This window comes from Lutra lutra, chromosome 5, assembly GCF_902655055.1.
Source record: "Lutra lutra chromosome 5, mLutLut1.2, whole genome shotgun sequence".
Taxonomy (NCBI): domain Eukaryota; kingdom Metazoa; phylum Chordata; class Mammalia; order Carnivora; family Mustelidae; genus Lutra; species Lutra lutra.
The window spans coordinates 97,808,502-97,829,986 of NC_062282.1; the positions used below are offsets into that span (position 1 = coordinate 97,808,502).

At 41.6% G+C, this 21,485-nt stretch overlaps 1 long non-coding RNA gene across 1 annotated transcript in view; it reads left to right on the forward strand.

Moving 5' to 3' along the window:
- The window catches only part of LOC125100381 (uncharacterized), a 205,502-nt gene extending 184,635 nt beyond the window's left edge, over positions 1 to 20,867 (forward strand). Inside the window, exons 2-3 of the long non-coding RNA XR_007127523.1 lie at positions 1,057 to 1,164; positions 20,796 to 20,867. This is a non-coding gene — a long non-coding RNA (uncharacterized LOC125100381). The remainder of the gene's footprint in view (positions 1 to 1,056; positions 1,165 to 20,795) is intronic.
- The last annotated feature ends 618 nt before the right edge of the window (positions 20,868 to 21,485 follow it).

Sequence of the window (21,485 nt, forward strand, 5' to 3'; positions counted from 1 at the left end):
ATTTTATTGGTGTATCCATCCAATTTTTGGAAAGAGCAAGGATGGAATACGCAGAAGTCTAGAAGCAGTACGCAGAAGTCTAGAAGCAGTGACTTAAACACCATCTGGAAACTTGTGTGCATCTTTTGTCTCTGCTTCTGTTTTTGTTACCCTGTCTCTGGTGCTCTCTCTGTCCCTCCTCCTCCCTTTCTCAGCTGCTTTCTCTCCTAACTGCCGTATATCAGTCACATGGCATGAAAGTGACCCATTTAAAGTGTACAATTCAATGACTTTTGGTATGTTCACAGAGTGGTACACTCATCTTCATAAGACATTTTAGAATATGTTTATTATCTCAAAAAGAGACCTTGTACCTCTTAGCCATCACCCTCCTCCCAACCTCCCCATCACCCCCAGCACTAAGAAGCCATAAATCTATCTTCAGCCTCAGTAGATTTGTCTTTTCCAATAGTTCATATAAATGGATTCATACTATATGTGGTCCTTTGTGACTGACTTCTTTCACTTAGGATGTTTTCAAGGGTCATCCTCATTGTAGCCTGTATCAGAACTTCATTTCTTTTTATGGCTGAATAATATTCCATTTATGAAGACACCACACTTGATTTATGCATTCTTCAGTTGACAGACATTTGGGTTGTTTCCACTCTTTGGCTATTATGAATAATGCCAGCAGCATACGCGTAACTGTTTTCTCTAGGTGGTGGGACTCTAGCCATTGCCAGTTCTGTGTTCATTCCTGGTCCCTAATAACTTCACAATCAGAGAGGAGTAGAATCTTCCCCACATATTTTTTATTAAGAAGAAGAAAGTGTGTGATGGTCCTGCTCAGTGCAACTCCTGACCCCTTTAAAACCCCAGGAAGATGGAGGTATCTAACAAGATGGCCACTACAACCCAGACCATTTGTCTAGGGCAGGTGAATGAAATGTTTCCTAAAAAAAAAAAAAGGTGATATAAACATGCATACTGTAGAACTTTAGTTGTGCAGCCTGTCCTCTCTTTTTGTCCTCTTTAGTCTATTTTAACTCTTTTTTACATCTTCCCTGAACCTAGGCATATGAAGTCAAGAGATCTGACATCGTTAGATGTGACATCATGAAGCTACCAGCTCTGCGGTCCTTTGGAAGCTCCTGGAGATCCTCAAAAACAAACTGACATCAGGTGGGTGCAGATTCAAAAGCAGGGAGACTGGGCAGTATGAGAGGAATTCACCCAGTCAGTCAACCATCAGATACTAATTATGTACCTACTCTGAGTTAGACACCAGGCTAGGTAGCAAAGCAAAATGATGTGGGGACTGCAGCGATCTTTCGCTAAGGCTTTATTATTTTTTATTTTTACTCTTTATTCGCTCTTTTTTTTTTTTAAGATTTTTTTTTTATTTATTTATTTGACAGAGAGAGAGATCACAAGTAGACGGAGAGGCAGGCAGAGAGAGAGAGAGAGAGGGAAGCAGGCTTCCTGCTGAGCAGAGAGCCCGATGTGGGACTCGATCCCAGGACCCCGAGATCATGACCTGAGCCGAAGGCAGCAGCTTAACCCACTGAGCCACCCAGGCGCCCCTATTCTGCTCTTTTTAAACTCAGGGTGGCCCGTGAGTATCCAGGCCTAGCACAGTGTGTCCCAGGGTTTCAAATTTGTAGATTTATTTCACTGTCAGTGGCCCAAGTTTGCTATGCATCGAAATGCAAAAGCTCTTCAAGACTAGGCTTTGGACCAAGGAGAGAGAACAAAGAACTCTCACGTCTGGAACAAATCCATGCTGAAAAACCATGAAAAGTTTACGAGGCACTAGGGTTTTGGTTTTATTTTGTTTTTAGCCAAGGTGAGGATTGAACCTAGTAAGGACAAATTCTAAGAAGGATCATACCCTTGCATTATGTGCTCCTGACTCCATTCTCTTCAGATTTCTCCCTTCCCTTGGGGCTCTCTCATCACCACATTATATTATTGTTCTGAAAAGTGGTCCCCTTTAAACGTTTGTTTAAGCTCAGTTAAAACCCTTAACAAAACTGAGACAGGGCTAGAGTTGCCAAACACTACTAGGAAACAGCATGAAAATAAATATATATAGCAGAAATAATATTGTCTGTGAGACTCATTAAAGGTGTTCTATAACTGGGGTGCCCGGGTTGTTCAGTCGGTGAAGTGTCCAGCTCTTGATTTTGACTCAGGCCATGATCTCAGGGTCATGAGGTTGAACCCCACATTGCCCACCCCCAAGCCCGAGCATGGAATCTGCTTAAGATTCTCTCCCCTTCTTCCTTTTTCCTTTCCTGCCCCAGCTCACATGTGTGTGTTCACACATGCTCTCTCTCTCTCTCTCTCAAAAAAAAAAAAAAAAGTGTTTTATAACTTCCTATCTGTGGGACTGAAAAAAAAACACTTACATTCTTTTAGTTTCTTTTTCCTCTTCTGGAAAATGAAATTAATGATGCCCATCTTGTAGATTTATACTGAGGGAAAAATACAATTTATTCTGTTGACAAATATGTACTGAGTTCCTATTAGGTGTCAGACACTGATTTAGATAAACAGTCACACACATACACATGCACAAATCATGCCCCTGCAGAACCTACATTCTAATAATGGATGATAGATAATGAGCAAATCAATATGTAGCAGGGTTGTGGACTGGAGCTTTAGAAGGAAACAACCAGTAGCCAGTTCCTGTGACAAAGCTTAGTTCATTGCCAAGAGTGGAAACATGTGGTGTGTGGTCTGAATTTTCCATCTTGGCATTGTAATTGCCTTATATTATTCTCAAGCCATTTGTAAACTTTCATCATACATTTAAACTAGGTGGTATTTATGCTTTCTGGGTAAGAAGGAAAGGTCGTTACTCACTCTGGGGTGCCACAGAGAGAAGACAGCAAGAGGACTGGTGAGAAATGCCTGGAGGTTAAGTCCAAGAGGAGATGATGAAGGTCAGAGTAGATGACCATGGGTGCATTTTTTTGGCAGGTCTCAGACTTATCAAGAGAGGAGAAACTCATGAAGATGAGATTGTCTGGGAGGGAGACCCAGGTCTCATTTGCTGAGCATTCAAGGGAAGCCCCTAAATCAGGAGAATTTGGGAACTTTATGAATGCCTATGTGACATTGTGGACACATAGTAAATGATAAATGTTCCTTCGCTTCTTCCTTCTCTTTTATTTCTATAATAAAATAATAGAAAAATAAATCAAAGATGTGAGAAACTGTTGACCTAACAAGGCATGTGTCTTAGAGCTATGAGAGATAATTTTCCCACTAGGAAATATTGATGCAAGTTGCTTATACACTTTTTCAAGGCTCCTCTCTTCCCAGATTCTGGCCTGTTGTCATGCGACAGATCCCATCTTTCTTTTTGTTACAAGGAGTTGGTGTTCAAGTGGCCTTGGCTTCATTCCTGTTGAGGCTTCAGAGAATTTTCACTGGACTTCAAGACCCCAGCTCAGTCCTGGTTCCTAGTTATAAATGCCTTTCCCACGCCACACATGTAATTGAGAGACGTGTTACACTTGATGACATGCATGGACTCATCTCTAACTAGTCTTGTTCCGTAAATACATGGTGGCCTGACTGTGTGACCTCTATCCGAAAAATACTGCAATAAACAAACAGTAGAGTTAATATGCCAAAATCACTATTGCCAGGATAGTGTAGTGATAATTATATGTTCCTTCCTGGTGCCTCTCTTTTCTCTTCTGCATTTAGATGTTTCTCGTTGAAGTAGCATGAGTTCGTTTTTCCTCTCTTCTCCGGTATTTTTTTCTGACCCCTTTGCCCGAGACTTACTTTTAACATAACAGGTAAGTTTGGAGATGGAGTTTGGTTGTGGCTACACCATTTCATCCATTTAGCCTCGTTGGGAGGCATGCTGGAAAGACCTCAAGGTTGGTTAACATTTTGTAGGCTAGTAAATGCCTTGTGGGCACTTTAATTTACTTTATAGCTTTTTTCCGAGGCTGGTGAATGTCTGCAGTGGAAGAGTCAGCTCTTCCTTTAAGTGACAGAAGTAAGCCATTCTCAGGTGGAAGGAACACATACTGAAATTTATGACAGCGGAACTTGGCTGAATCTCGTTTTACTTTGAGCTTGGCAGCCCACTCTCATATCTCTGCCTGGTCCATAGATGAGATATCTCTTGTATTTTCCTTTGTTGGGAATCTTAAAAGCCTGCGAATATAGTTTTCACTGGAGACCTTCATAAAGTAGGCAATGGTTATGTCAACAGCTGAGCTTTGCCCAGCCTGGAACACCAGCAAATAGAACGTATTTACAGCATGTTTGTATCTCACTGTCATGACACCACGATGTGTGGGCAACCGCTTGCTTTACCCAGAGGTAGCTTTACAGTCAGATCCGAACAGCACATTATTCTGCTCTAAACTACCTATTCAGTTGGTTTGGCATGGAGGCTGAATTTTAATAGAAATTATATTTTTGAAAATATTCGTGACTCCTCTTTTTGAAAATATAGGATCATGGTGCCATTGATCTAGTTTAAGGATTTTATTTATGTATTTGAGAGAGGGAGAGAATGAGAAGGGGAAAGGTCAGAGGGAAAAGCAGACTCCCCACTGAGCAGAGAGCCCGATGTGGGACTCGATCCCAGGACTCCAGGATCATGACCCAAACCGAAGGCAGTCGCCCAACCAACTGAGCCACCCAGGCTCCCCACATTGATCTAGTTTAAAATTGCACTATCACATTTATTTGGCTTAAACCCATGTCATGAATCCTGGGCAGTGTAGCGGCTGACACTAATACCTCCTTCCACCCATCACCTTGGGTTCAGCAAACTCACAGGTATGTTATCACAACAGATCAGAAGGAAATTTTCTTAAAAGAAATGCATAAGTCTTCGGTGTTTGGCAATATCTCAAGAGAGCACTGTTTTTCAGACTTCAGTTCATTTAACAAGTAATTACTAAACATACATTGTGTGCCAGATTCTGGGACTATATTTATAGCAGTAAACCAAAAGACACATTTTCTATAGTCGTGAGGCATTCTAATGCAGGAGAGTGGCATGTGGAGGGTAGAAGAGCATGATCAGATGACTACATAATATGAGGTTGGCCAGTGGTAGGTGCCAAGGGAAAAAAAAAAAGTTAATTTTCATAAGAATCTAACTTGTTGAAAAAGCAGATTCCTTGGTCCACCCACACCGAGCTGGAATATTCTAAAGCTCCCATTGTGCCCCAAGAAAGTGTGTCCAGTGCCACTTCAAGTCTGTAGGGGAAAGCCTGATCTGCTGAGAGAGCCATTTTGACCTCTACAGCCCCAGCAGGGTGACACACAGACAGACTTGTCTTTGCCCTCTGGATGGCTGCCAATGCCTAGTGAGCAATCATTGGTCAAATGTAAGAGACTTACTATGAGACCCAGGCAGCTGCAGCTTTGACAGGGAGCACCTGTGCCTGTGAGGTCTGCTGGGCCATTGGCTCTCTGACCAGGATGCTGTAGGCAGGGACACATTAAAAAGGAGAAAGCTAGTGTTAGGGAAAAGCACTTATTATTGGGGGAAGGGGTCAGTTCAGTTTTCTTCCTAATAATGACCCAGATGTCTCAGACATTAGACCTTTCCCACTCAAATGATGGGGTTTCCTGAAAAGAAGACTAAATAGCTCATCCCTTTATGAGAACCTCAAATGGGAGCCATGTCCATGCATGTGTGTGTGTGTGTGTGTGTGTGTGTGTGTGTATGTGCGTGTGTGTATTTGTGCTTCATGAGCCAGTGGGAGAGTCCCCTACAGAGGCTCTTTAAGAAAGGGAAGGCTGTTGCCCTAGCAGGACCACTGACCTCACTGAAGGTGTGTATGCTTTTACAATTTACATATTTACAGATATAAATGGTATCTGTAATTTCAGAGGTGATCAGTGCAGGCGAGAACCTTAACCAGCATGCACTCAGTTTATAGATGAGAAAAGTGAGGACTAGCAAGGTAAACAATGCCCCCAAGGCTCATGGCAATGTGGGGGTCGTGCCAGTCCAGTGTGTGGGTCCTGGTCCTAGTCTCGTTACGTGTTGAAAGCAAACGCTGCAGCGTCACTCCCATGGGTTAACTCAATATCATCCTTTGGTTGGATCCAAGTTAAATCTGCCTTCTGTTACCTTTCTGCACTTAGCAACCTCTGGTGAGGATTCCCTGCCCAGGTTTCCCCTCTCCCGGTTTGTGACCAGGCCTTACATTATTCCCCTCTGCAAATTACCCTGGAGCTGGCTGTTTACATGGCCCTCACAGGAGTGCAAAAAGTTATTTACTGAGTGGGATATAGAAGTACACTTAAAGGCTTAAGATGCTGAGGCTAGGAATTTCAGCTCTCCCTAACTAGGACTGCAGGAAAGTATTTCCTAATTTAAAATCTCATGTCCTGAGCCCTGAATTAGAAAACCCTTATCTTGTTTCCAAGGCCTTATTCAATCCTCACATCCTTAAATAGCATGTAACTCTCATGCCTGTAAGCCCTCCACACTACCCACTGTTCCCCGCACCACATTCTCTTTCCTCTGGGTTCTCTTCTCTTTTTGTCCATTATTGCTTTTCACTTCCTCTTTGGACTATCGTGTATCACAGAGACTGAGAATGCAGGCTTTGCTGTCAGGTAGATCGGAGTTCAAAGCCCAAACTGCCACTGATCCGTCATGTGCCCTTGCCATTAGCAACTTCCTGAAGTCGGTTTCCCTATCTGTGAAATGGGAAAATAATAACACCTGCCCCATCAGGTGTTCATGATAATCAGTGACGAGAAAAGAAAAGGCCTAGTTTAAATCCTCACATGTAGTATGCATGGAAATAAATGTTAGTTCTTGTTTGTACTATTACTAAGTAATGAATAGTTGCCGGGTTGTTAGACAGTTTTTAGAAAATAAGTCCTTTTGAATAGTCAATTTAAAACCCTTGACATTGTCACCTCAAAAAAGACATATTTTTTAATGTATTTCAGAGGGACCCATGGCAGCCCTCAAGGGACCTTTTCACCTCAGTTAGGGTACCCCAGTGTAGAGCATACCGCTGCCTCCAAAAAGAATATGATTTAAAAAGAATATATGATTTTTTAAGGGTTGAGCTCATGTCTTCCAATTTTTCTGTTTCCCATAGCGCCTATAATGATACCTTGTACTTGACGAACACTCTATAAATGTCTGAAGATTTATGGAGGCCAAATCTTCATCCTCCACTGAATGTTGGAATTAGTTACCGAATATCTGGACTTCATTTTCTTCATTGACGAGGGGGAAAAATGAGTTTTACTTGCATGCTATTAGGACTCGATGTTAGCAGTACTTTTTGCCCAAAGCATGAATTATCAATCCCAAAAGGGCCTCTCAGTTTCCAAAGTTCTGTGGCCAGTTCCAAAAAAGGACCTTCAGGCCCCAAAGCCAAATCACACTAGCTGGAAGGAGAGCATGTTCTCAGCGAGCACCTAAGTGGAAAGTTCCCTACATCTGGGCTGATAACCAGATGTCATGGCAGCCTCGAGCAACGACTTGGAGCATATAGAGTTTGTGGCATGGTAATTTACAGCAAGCCTAACTTTTGCTAAATAGGCTAGACACTGAGCCAAAAACTCATTGAGACCTCTGACAATAATTAACTCCTCTTGCCAAACACCTTTGTGAAGGTGGACACACTTATGAACACATGTTCCTTTATCTAAAAGAGTTGATAAATGGGATATTTGTCAAGCTGCACATGTAGTCATGTGACACAACCTATACTTTAGGTGACTTCCTCCTTCTACCCTTCCTTTCAGGATATGGTTTCTCTTCCCCTCTGCTCACCTCCTCTTAAGAGTTGTGGCCCCGGGGCGCCTGGGTGGCTCAGTGGGTTAAAGCCTCTGCCTTTGGCTCAAGTCACGATCCCAGGGTCCTGGGATCAAGCCCCATTATCTGGCTCTCTGCTCAGCAGGGAGCCTGCTTCCCTCTCTCTCTCTCTGCCTACTTGTGAATCTCTCTCTCTCTGTCAAATAAATAAAATCTTTAAAAAAAAAAAAAAAGGAGCTGTGGCCCATTAAGGGGGAAACAAATACTGACAGCAAAGAGGAAATCTTTGTTTGTTGTGCTAGTGAAGTTGGTTTCTGCCTTTCTGCCTTTCTTTTTTTTTTTTTTAAGATTTTATTTATTTGACCGAAAGATAGCACAAGTAGGCAGAGCAGCAGGCAGAGGGAGAGGGAGAAGCAGACTCTCCGCCGAGCAGGAAGCTGGGTGCAGGACTCGATCCCAGGACCCCGGGGATCATGACTTGAGCCGAAGGCAGATGCTTAACTGACTGAGCCACCCAGGTGCCCCTGTTTCTGCCTTGAAATCATCTCTTAATCATCCTCTCTCACACTTAATAATACATATGAAAATATAGTAATCATTGCCAAGGAAAATAAGAGAAAAAGTGAAGTTTCTTTTTTAACTCATGTCAGAATGAAACTTCAGACTTCACCCTACTTGTTCCCTTTTCTTTTCCCAACACATGCATGACAGATTCTGGCTTTTCTCAGAGCCTTCATGTTCTTCAAACTAAACACCTCAGCTACCGTGTGCACATGGATGCAAAACAGGCCCGTGAGCAAGCGTTGACTTGTTGACCCATTGATTTGCTAGGAGCATTAGGAGGGGAGATTAGAACAATTTTGAGTAGATTTTTCTCATTCAGACACTGTTCTGCATAATCTTTCAGCTTAGGTGGAAGGAAGTACAAAGCCATATTTCATGATTTTGCATGGCAAAGGGGGAAATAACAAGCTAACACAGATGTCTTCTATTGACTTCAACATGCAGAAATGAATAAAAGGCAAACTTCCGGTTCCCCACCGGGCATGCGTGTGCACATGAAAAAAACCTGAAAAAAAATTTCTTATATATGAAATATATAAGATAAGAAAATTCTTGAGGTTCCATATTTCATCTCCGCATTCTCACTAACAAGCGAATTCCCTGTGTCCTCGCTCTCCCACACTTCTGTCTCAGAGTGGAAATCCAAGAAGAGCCTCGGGTTCTGGCTTCCTCAGTGAAGAACACTAGGGCTCAGCCCTGATTCTTTCTTCCTGTGGCCCTTGTGCACACCTTTCCTCTGTGCATGCCTACAAGAGCACTACTGCTTTCTCCAGGTTCTCCTTTCCTCACTTATAGTGACCCTGGAGGCCTCCTCTAGTCACTAGTGAGTTAAACTTTCTGCCTTCCTGCCCAACCCTACCCCTTAGTAATCTTACTAATATATAACTTATCTTTGGAGTCAGAGATAAAAAGTCCCAATCAGTAAAACCTTGTGTTTAGAACAAAGCTTTGACTTAATAACTAGGGCCAGAAGCAAGTTAGATGAAATGGGGAATTTGACTGAGGCCAAAGTCTGGAGCCCCTACTGGGGCAACATGGGTGGGTCTATGTGTAGGAAATTAGCCCTGCTCTGACTCCCATTAAGAGAGTTGGATTCTCCACGTTGGATTCCTTGAACAGCTCCAACAAGCAACCTGAAGCTTGGCCAGAAGCCAGCAGGACCTGGAACGCCCAGCAAATCAAAATTCCATTTTTCCTGTTTCACACTATATCCAAGTTTCTAAATATGAACTTCCCTTCCTCCAAACCATGAGAATCAAATTTTCGAAGCAACAAAATCTTTAAGAGAGCAGGGTGAGCAAAGCCACACTGTAGCCTGGTTCTGTCCCTCTTGGTACAGGGTGGCCTTCCCACCATGCTGTCCAACTAGCACAGGGACAACGTCCTGTGGCCAGCCTATTGTAGGTTTAGGTGAAGCAACCCAGAGAATTTGGGCTCAGATACCCAGATCTCTGCTGCCTGCAGAGGAGCTCAGATGACCAGACCAAATCACTCTGGGGAGTCATTCTCTCTTGCCCATTTCAAGGATTCCACAAATCAGTGGGAGCTAGATTCATACAAGGAATATATTTTCACTTTGGAAAAAAATATATATTTTCATTTGTGTTAATTGCCAAATCCAAAAAGCCTGATCACGAAAGCAAAAAGATGATTTGATGGAATTGATGAGGTACGTGGTCATCAGATCTTAAATTCCCAAAATCACGTAGTCTTCTTTGACCTCCAACGCTTCAGTTGGTCAGATGTTTAATACTTTAAGAGGCCATGACAGTTTTGTTTTTTTAATATCCTCAATGATGGTACATCTTTACCTTTTCAGGATGGATTTTTTTTTTTAAGAGAACAAAAAGTCATCTGGAGTTAAATATGAAGATTACAGTTGGTCATCAACTTGATTATCTAGGACAGGCAGCTAAACCCACTGTAATCCCTGCCTCCTGGCTTTTGTTACACAGCAATGGATAACTGATACAGATTTGTTAGGATTAAACAGGGATGTGTCCACTAAGTGAGGAGAATGTTTTTCTTCTGTACCTTGGAACTGATGCCTCCAAATGAATTCTCATCCTGTCTTAACAAGCATATTATCTCTGAGAGCACCTATCCTCAGTGGTGCAGGTATGATGTGTCCCCTTACCTTCCTGCCTGGAGACTTCCAAGTGGACTCATGGCCTTCTCATGGTTTATATATCTGTTTGACTATGTATGTAGAGTATGGACCCGTGTAACAGCTGTCTCCCAGGCAGATTTGAGCAGAAAGCTAGCCAGTAGGTAGTCAAGCTGCCTTGAAGCAGCCTGGAAGAAGTACCAAGGAATACTTCTTGGGCCTATTCATCTCCTGTCCTCCTCACATAACCACCCTGTCCCTGGTGAGGATAGGGAAACAATGTCCAAGAATATCTTTTGGGACAAGGGTAGTTCCATCAAAGTAATAAGCAGATCAGTTCTGGGCGAATGATGGAGAATTGTATCCTGGTGATGTTAAGCAGTTGCTCCCTCCTCACACCCATATTTAAGTGAACACCACTACCTGACCCCACCCTTGTTATCTCCAATCATTAAAACCAAACTTTTCCCCAGGCAGCCTTCTTTGGAGCTAGGTTAGAGACAGAAGGCCATTCCAATGGCTCAACAGGAACATCTTCACATATGTAGCCTGGGTTCCCCTGCCTCTGGGAAGATGCTCTAGAGTTCATGGCACTCTTCAGTGGCTGGAGTGAGGGAAACATGAAAAGCAAGAGAGAGAAAGAAGGGAAAGTGATGGAGGGACAGAGATGAAATGAGGAGATGAGAGAGATGGGAGAGTAGGGAGCAGCCAGCCACTCACAGGCCCTGAACCTGGAGGGCCTTGGTTTCTCAAGGGTAGCGTTGAGTCTCTTCTTTTCCTAATAATGGACTGGCAGTTACACACCTGATTTGCTTGTCCTTCCATTGAATATTGCAAATTGCATCATTCAGTCTGGAGAGTTGAAACTGCTGGAAGTGTGGTCACAATAGATATTCCTTTCTACTTTTGTCATCAAACTCCTTTTAAAGGTAGTGGCCTACTCTTCAGTGTCTCTGCTTTCTTTGAATAAGAAAAATAAAGACTTTTAAAATGCAGGATCATTGTTCTCTCAACTCAAAAGAATACTGTTTTAAAAAAGAATACTGTAATTTCTGTGGTAACCTACCGCAGACACTCCCCACCCTCGGTCAGGAGGCCAATGCTAACTTCCCATCTTAGAGGATGAATGTATATTGCTGATTTTCTAATGATAACATAAATGGTTACTGAGCTCAAGATTTTATGGGAATAAACTAGGTTTCGTGTCCTTTTTTCATAAGAGTTGCATAGCTACAGGAAAAAGGGTGCGTAAAAATCTTTCAATGTAAATTTTCTCTTCCCTAATTTGAAGACCACTCACTATCCAACTTTCTCTTTCTTTCATACCAGCACGCTTCTTATCCAGAGCCTTCCTTTCACAGACTGGTACCAGACACATGAAAGGCCTCTGCTAAGCTGCCTTGTAGCTTAAAGGACATCTGAGAGAGCCACCAAGTTGTTCTCCCTGGGCTGACAGAGGCTGTTCTCAAGAAGTCACAAAATCCCAATGCACCCCTGAGGCGGAAGGTTTTCCTTCTTCCTGGCCCCAGGGAATGCATGGTGATTTCCTCTGGGGATCAGAAAAAGGATGTGTGCCCATTTCTCTCCCTGTGGCAATGACAAAATTTTCAATGCAGAAGAAGTTTTTCTGATTTCATCTTTCTCTTTCTTCATCACTCTTTGGTATTGGTAAAGCTATATCCATAGCAAGAATTTATTTAGAATTTGTTTGGGATCTCTGAATTTGTGAAGAAGGGATAGGTCTTGAGAATTCCAGTGTAGGTATTGGAGGATGGTAAAGGTGTCTGCCTGGGCTGATATGTTTCGGCCTTCCAGAAAGGAAGAGTTAGTAGCATTTTAGATATTAACGCCAGGCCTACAAAGAGAGTTGTTGGCAAAGATCTTCAAATCCTGTCACCATCCTACTCTTGACACCTTTGGCAGCATTTCCCATATGGCAGCACAGTCTAGATGATGCTCGTACACCCCCTTGCCGTGGGGACCCAGGGGACACATACAAGTGTGAATTCTAAGGTATAATCCCCCTCCCTATCAAGAAAGCATAATGTTAGTGAGTTAGGATGGTGTTTAAAAGAAAGTCGACATCTGCTATCACTTATTTTTTTAACTCACATATTTTATTTATTTAAAAAATAAATAAATCGTTTACACATGTCAGTATTTTCAAGTATTCTCATAGCCAATTGCCTACCACACATCCCAATAGATGATGGAAGATACCATAGTGAGCCTGTAGGCTCTGGTATCAGTCCTTTACTGCATAACTTGGTCAAATTGCTTATCCTCTGAACCTTGGTTTCTTTTCCAAAATGAGGATGATACTTCATAATTCATGAGGCTGTTGGGGGGTTGTAAAATGCACAATGACATGTAAACTTTTTGGCATAATATTAACTGTTTAGAAAGCAATAATATGAGTAGTTATGGCAAAAATTTTGAAAGTCTTCCATGAATGATGAGCTCTAGAATATTGCCCACCCCCACCTATTTTTCTCTTTGACAACATTCTTAGTCAAACCCATTTGTCTAGCCCAGGGGTGGACACATTACAGCCCATGGGCCAAATTCAGCTTACCTGTTTTTGCAAATAAGGTTTATAAAACTCACTAGCTTACATATTATCACTAGCCACTCTCTAGCTAGAGGAACAGAGTTAAGTACTTAATGGCAAGGGACTGGCCTAAATGTTTACTAAAATGTTTACTTTCTGGTCTTTCACAAAAAAAAATTGCCAGCCATTGGTCTAACCTGCTGTAAGACACGAATGATATTCCCACCAAACCTGAACTTATATAGCTTTTATGCAGGACCACCTACATAATCTGTGCAAAGCAAAAAAGCAGCACCCTGGGTTTCAACATTATTGAGAGTTTCGAGACATACTGAATGTCTGTAATGGTACACTGCAATGAACGTTAAATCTGGTACCTCATTAAATCAGGCGGAGGTACTTTCAGAATGTGGAGTCCTATGCAGCTGTCGTGGTGACATACCAGGAAGTCAGCCCTGCTTTTATGCTCTCCAGAATTCACTCCTTAGTATAAATTCCATTTTCATTTTCACCCCTAAAAGACTTAAGAAGCAAAATCTGGAACAAAAAAGAAAAGCGTTACTGTAGTTATGTTACAAAACAATTCCACAAAATACTGACAGTACCCCAAGCAATATACAGATTCGATGCAATCCCTGTCAAAATACCAAAGATGTTTTTCACAGAAATAGAGCCCACAGTCCTAAAAAGTGTACGGAATCTAAAAAAGATTCTGAATAGCCAAAACAACTTTGAAAAAGAAGAACAAAGCTGGAGGTATCATGCTCTCTGATTTCAAACTGCATTACAAAACTACAGTAATTTAAACAGTATGGTATTGGCATGAAAAAGGACATATAGATCAATGAAACAAATAGAGAACCTAGAAATAAATCCGCATATTTGTAGTCAATAAATTTATGACAAAGAAGCCAAAAACATACAATGGAGAAGGACAGTCTTTTCGATCAATGTTGTTGGGAAACTTGGATAGCTATATGTGAAAGAGTGAAACTAGACCACTATTTTACACCACACACAAAAATTAACTCAAAATGGATTAAAGTCTTGAAGCTAAGACATGAAACTATAAAACTCCTAGAAAAAAAGACAGGTGATAATCTTCTAGACACAGGTCTTGGCAATGATTTTTTTTTTTTTTAAATCTGACACCAAAAGCAAAACAACAAAAGCAAAAATAGACAAATGAGGCTACATTAAACTAAAAAGCTTCTGCACAGCAAAGGAAACCATCAACAAAATGAAAAGGAACCTACTAAATGGGAGAACGTATTTCCAAATCATATATATGTGACAAGGGCCCAATATTCAAAACACATAAAGAACTCATACAACTCAACAGCAAAAACACAAATATTCTGATTTTAAAAATAGGCAGAAGATCTAAATAGACAGTTTTTCAGAGAAGAAATACACATGGCCAACACGACATGAAGAGATGGTCTACATCACTAATCATCAGGGAAATGCGCACCAAAACCACAATGAGGTAGCACCTCAGACCTGATAGAATGGCTATTATCAAAAGTGCTAGAAATAACAAGCGTTGGCAAAGATGTGGAGAAAAGGGACCCCCTTATGTGCTGTTGGTAGGAATGCAAACTGGTGCAGCCACTGTGGAAGACAGTACAGAGTTTCCTCAAAAAATTTAAAAAATAGAGCTACCTTATGACCCAGCAATTCCAATTCTGTGTATCTACCCAAAGTAAATTGAAACACTAATTTGAAAAGATACATGTACCTGCATGTTCATTGCAGCTATACTGTTTGGGAGAGTTCTTAGTGCTTTATTTATTCATTATTTTATCTTATCTTACGGACTTTATATTTAAGTCTTCTAGTCCTCAAAACAACCTTTTGTTGTCACCATTTTACAAATGCAAAAACTGAAGCAAGAACAGAGAAGTTAGATTTCCCAAGGTTAGCGGTAATTTAAACCAAGGCTATCTGACTACAGAGCCCTTTGTTTAACCACTCTCTTAGGTAGGTAAGTTTATCAGATCCATTAGTGGAAAGAGAGGAGGAGAACAGGGAAGAAAATCAATCAATCAATCAATCAGTCAATCAACCAATCAATCCAGGTAAATGAGATTCGGAGTTATCTTGTAAAGGGCTAACTATTCACATGAAACATCCTTCACATAGCACAAGGTTTTCCCTCTTTGTTCTTTGTATTAAATTTTTGTCTTGAATTTGCTCTAATTTATAGTAGTATTTGGCTAGTCATGATACTCATTCTATCAATATTGCTTAGCTGACTCAAGGAGAGTTGTCATATTAGTTATTTGGAGTCTGACAACTATTAATACATTTTTCCTTGAACAAAAATGGTGTTTGGTATTTTCAACCATATGAAACTAGAAAATATATTTTAAGGGCCATAATAGCAACTCTGAGCTTACGAGAGTCCAAATTTAAGACAAAGTAAAAATACTAAAGTTGTTTTTTTCTCATCTTTTCTATAAAATATCACATTTCATTCAGGTTCCTAATTTACATACTTTTCAAAATAAAAATAATAGAAACTTTATAGATTTTTTAAGATTTATTTTATTTTTTTTTTCAGTGTTCTGAAATTCATTGTTTATACACCACACCCAGTGCTCCATGCAATACATGCCCTCCATAATAGGTTTGTACTGTTGGGGCACCTGGGTAGCTCAGTCAGTTAGCTATCTGCCTTTGGCTCAGATCATGACCTCAGGGTCCTGAGATCAAGCCCTGCATCAGGCTCCCTGCTCAGCAGAGAGTCTGCTTCTCCCTCTCCTTCTACCCCTTCTCCCCAGTTGTGCTTGGTCTCTCTCTCTCTCTCTGTCTCAAAAGAAAAAGTTTGTACTGTTAAAGCACTTAAACATACCTGACCCATCAAGTTCAGGATTTAAGAGGGCTTAGAGATTCAAGACCAGCTAGGAAATAATTTTGCTCCCTTTCTTCGTAGGTTATACTGATAAATGAGGAGCAAATCAGACCATCTTCCTCCTCTTTGTGTCACTTATGCTACAGTAACATGGGGGGAGGTGTGGAGTAGATAAGTCATAGGAGAACTAAAAAGATAGTAAGCCTGATCAGACCTTCATTAGATCAACACCCCTTCTAGATTCAAGTTTTATTTCTGGGATAAGCAGGGATAACAATGCCAGTGGTGGAGCAAAGAGCACATTTTTTCTTTTGGTCAATCCTTCTTACAAGCTTTGCAAGGCCAAGAAGCATTACAAGGTTATGTGTATATGAAAAGACAAGGCCTGTTCTCTCATTCCTTCCTCTGTTTGTCCATCTCCAGGCCCCCCAGCTCTCAGACTTTGGGTTATTTATTTTTAGCCCGTCGAAGTCAGGGAATTATTACGTGAATTTATCAAGAGTCAGTCAAGCTTCTACATACTGATCTCTACAATCGATGAGAACCCTACAGCTTCCACAGACAAGTGACCTACTTTCAGCTAATCAGACCCTTCTACCTTTTGAAGAAACTGGCCCTGAGATGCAGTAAGAGCTAGAGATCATGCAGGAGAATGACATACCTGAGACCAGCAGTTCCCCGGCCGTGTGTGGCCAGGAAGGCATCCTGGGACCCTCTCCCGGCAGCGCGGGCTTGAGTGCGTCTCTGTTCCTGGCTTCCTGGAGCCTGGCTTATTTCTCCTATTTGTTCTCTAGCCTTCCCGTCCATTTTGTGAGGTCCTTGAGATCCTTCTAGTCAGTAACTTTACTGCTTTCATTCATCAGAATTGGCTTCTGTGGGTTATCACCACAAGACTTGACTGATACAACTGGTCATCTAAGGTGTGGACCTTAGGTGAAACTGTCAGGACCCAGCTGTCCTTAACTACAGACAAGAGAGAGGGAGGGTTTAAGATGGAAGAGACTTGTCCCATCACATCCTACTGAGCTCACACATGCCTTCTTCCTCTCCTTTCCATCATGGTCACCACCACACACGAGATGAATTCAGAATCAGAAAACATTGTCAGCAGCTAAAACTCATTTGTTTTCACCTTTTTTCTTCAGGATAGGAACATATAGGAGCTATGAACAAGGGTTTTGAAGACAGATGATGGCCTGTGTTCAAATTCCAGCTTCACTGTTCACCCATGTTGTGATTCTCTTTAAACTCCCTGGACCTCTACTTCCTAAACAGTAAAATGAAGATAAAAATGGTCTCTACTGGGGTGCCTTGGTGGCTCAATGGGTTAAAGCCTCTGCCTTCAGCTCAGGTCACAATCCTGGAGCTCTCTGACCGAACCCTGCATCAGACTCTCTGCTCAGCGGGGAGCCTGCTTCTCCTTCTCCCTCTGTCTGCCTCTCTGCCTACTTGTGATCTCTCTCTGTCAAATAAATAAATAAAATCTTTTAAAAAAAATGGTGTCTACCTCATAAGGGTTGTGGGAATTAGAAGGGGTACATGTAAAGCGTTCAGAACAGTGACAGGTACATAATATGTGTTCATTAAATGGTAGTGGGAATTGTTGTTGTTGTTAGATTTTAATCTACACAGGGCTTTGTATCTAGCATTTTCCCTGTGGGGACTGGGTTAAATCTCCCTGTTACATGAGAGGGAAAAGTATTAGGTGAGTCTTTTAACATGCAGAGGAAATGCATATTTCTAATGCCACAACAGGATTTAACTTTACTCAGAAGCCCCAAGTAGAACATGACAGACTGTTTTGGGAAGTGGTGTGCATAATTATAACTCAGTCTCATTGGCAGTATGAAGCGAGGTCTCTGTTTCAATGGCCCCACTAGGCATTTCATATGGCTGCCTGCTGCCTCTTTGTTCTGACTGCAGTGTAATCTGCCATTTTGGAACCAAATAGAGATCACTGACATAGTCAAATAGATATACCTCTTTGTTCTTAACTGACTTTAGTGCATTTTGGTACAAGCAAGAGCTGTTTCAGCGATATCTGATTTTTCTTTTTTTTTCTTTCTCCCTTGCTTAATATTTTCTTTTGCTTTGTTTTGATTTGGTTTTTAGATATGTGATTTCTGAGAGTGAAGTGGACAGTATCTAGAATTGCTGGCTTGGGAACTGAAATCTGCTGAGTAATCACATGACCTCAGGCGGGACAACTATTTTGACCACTGCAAAGAGAAGTGGTTTATTTTTTTTATTTTTATTTTTTTAAAGATTTAATTTATTTATTTAACAGAGAGAGAGAGAGAGATTACAAGTAGGCAGAGCAGCAGGCAGAGAGGGGAGGAAGCAGGCTCCCTGCCTAGCAGAGAGCCCAATGCGGGGCTCGATCCCAGGACCCTGAGATCGTGACCTGAGCCAAAGGCAGAGGCTTAACCCACTGAGCCACCCAGGTGCCCCAAGAGAAGTGGTTTAGAGATCAAATTTTATTATAGAATGCAGTGTAGACTACCTGGTACTTTTTTGCCATTTGAACAATCCTATAGCACATGATAACCCCACCAGTCTGAGGCTTTCCTCTCTGGGAAATCTGGACTTGTGGTTATAGTCCTACGGTCAGGGAAGCCTGTGACCCTGTGTGTGTCATGGGAAACATACACAGGTTTCCTGGCAGATTTCCCCTGTGAACAAAACCAGAAATCCACCAAGAGGACAAGGAAGTTAGATCCATGACCCAGAGAGGGGAAGACTGAGCCTGAGATCTGTGTATGTGACCAGGTGACACTAAGCAAGTGGAAAGAAGTGTCTGGCCAGGGAGGCCAGAGCCAAGGGTTTGAGTCTTGGCTTCAATCTTCACCAGCTGTATGACTTCAAGCAAATAGTTGAATATCTTTATTTTCCTCGTCTGTAAGATGGGAATGAAAATAGTAGTATCTGTTTCACAAGACTATTGTGTGAATTAGTTAATATAGGTAAAGTGCCTAGAACAATGCCTAGCACACAGTAACTCTATACCATGTCATCTATACTTATCAGAATTTGCTATTATTATGTTGAAATGCTTTACCATGTGTAAAGAAATATATAAACCCATATGCCATGTGTAAAGAAGTATATAAAGAAATAGATAAAATATAGCATATAAATATGCTAGATTGATCCGTGTATCAGTTTGTTAAGGTTACCATGACAGAGTGCCACAAATTGGGTGGCTTATATGACAGAATTTCTTTCCTTACAGTTCTGGAGGCTAGAAGTCTGAGATTACAGTGTTGGCAGGGTTGACTTCTTCCGAGCCCTCTCTTTTTCGTTTGTACATGGGTGTCTTCTCTATGTGCTTTCATGCGGTCTTTCCTCTGTATCTGTGTCCTACTCTCTTCTTATAAGGACACCAGTAAAACTGGATTGAGCCCACCCTCAAGACTTCATTCAACCTTAATTATGTCTTAGAAGACCCTATCTCCAAATAACATCACATTCTGAGGTACTGGGGCTTGAGATTTCAACCTATACATTTTGGAAGGGAGACACACACAGTTCAGTCCGTTTTAACTGGTTGTCAGTTCGGTGAAACTGGAACTTTGTTCCCCTTATCTAAATGGTTCATGATTAGAATTGGTCAAAGAGGTACTTGTACAAAAGAGAAGGAGTAGTCACAGCTCTCTGGAGGCCATGTTGGTTAGTTGGTAGAAGTGACAGACAAAGATACAGAGATGCCAGAGATGCCAGTGAGATCTAGCTTATCCTGGCTCTCCTCTGCTCCCCAGCTCTTCTTCCAGATTGTTGACCCTACTGGCCAACAAGGGCTCCAAGCCATCCCCACATATGAGGCTGAAGACCCCAGAGTTCTCCCATTCCCTTCGTGATTTCACATCTGTGTTTGGACTTGCTTGTCTTCTAGTTTTGACTAGCTGATGAATCCTCTGGTCATCTACTTCTGCTGACCTCCCACAGTTATGTAAAGTCTAGTTACAAAATAAATCTCTTATTCTATAAAACTCAGAGTAACTCCACTTGCATGACTGAACCCCATTTGAAATAGGAATAATAATAATTTTTATTAGTAGTACTATTATTATTGACATACTGTCATTGCACCAGAAGGTAGACTATGCCTCACTCAAGCATATGGTCGAAGTTCTAATTACCTCAAGCTTGAGCTCGTTCAAAAGTCCTCTGAAATATTCTTACCGCTTCCATCTTTCCTGGCTCCAATATGTCTCACAAAAGGCCGCCAGATAAAATGTCTTGAACCATATATTTTTCAAGTGGGCGCTACATCCAATGTGGGGCTTGAACTCACAACCCTGAGATTAAGAGTTGCACGCTCTACCGACTGAGCCAGCCAGGCGCCCCATGAACCATATTTATGTCATCAAGTGATAGTCAAGTGAAGGCCCCAGATGACAGCTGAGTAGCAGGCCTAGGGAACAACAGGTTTAGATTAGAGCCAAAGGAGGAGGGTTTCCAGAAGGAGGTCTCCAGGGGAAAAAAATGGAATAGATACAAAGTGTGGAAAATATTAAGAGGGTGGTTTACAATGCTATTGGGCCACTGGGATAAAAATAGTAATGGGGCATGGAAAATTAAGTAAATGTTTTTAAAAACTAATTATTAATTCTAGGGCGTACAAAAAAATCATACAAAAAATACTCAAATTACACTGCTATACTCAAAGATGGGGATCATTCAGGCATAATCATGTAACATAAGTACATATAATGTTAGGATAACTTATTTAGCTTTAGGTTGTGAGATAAGCATTTGGGGAGAATGAGAAAGGGAAGAATATAGCAAAGAAGGGGCCACAGGGGATCATGTTCTAGGGTTTGCCATGGCAACCTATGCAGATAGCTTCTTAAAGAAGTCAGGCTTAATGCGGAGCTGAGAATGGTGCGGTGACAGGGCATATGGGACAAGGGAAGACTTCAAGGAGACAAAAGAACATGTTTGTATATTTCAGGAATGATCCAAGAGAGGGAGAGCTGTTGGCAAAAGAGGAGGTGACAGAGAAGAACATTTGAGAGGAGATGGATTCAGGGCCCAGATGGAGGATCTGGGCTATTCTGGGAGCAGGGATGTGTCCCTCCCTGTATCAGGTAGGAAGAAAAAGCCAGATCCAGACGCAGGAGGGTTTGTATATCTAGGTTGAGGAGATGAGGATTTCTTCCTTCCTTTTACTTCATCTCTGCCTTCACTTCCTTAGGTGTGAAGTCCCAAAGCACTTTCCTAGAGCTGTCTCTTCTCCCTACCTCTTGGGGAAGTCAAAGAAGAGTAGAGAAAGCTGGTCTGAGAGGAGGAGATTGAAAATCAAGACCGAAATGAACAAACTTGTTGGAGTCACAGAGCTAATTAGCGACAAAGCTAGGACTAGAATCCAACTGGCTCCTAGCCTAGTACTCTTTCACGACCAAATTACCATGTAATATTGAACAGATGGGAACGATTAAGGTTTAGGACCATTATAAAGACTAACATGACCCGAGTTGCATGAAATAAGGAACCAAGTAGAAATACACTGGAGAGATTTAAGCCTCACTTAGCAGGAAGGAGTAATTTTACCCACTGGGAGCCCATGATTAGATTAGGGTGGATTGAACTGAATTGTAAACTTTTAGAAGGTACTGCCTTCATTGTTATCTAACCCAGCTGG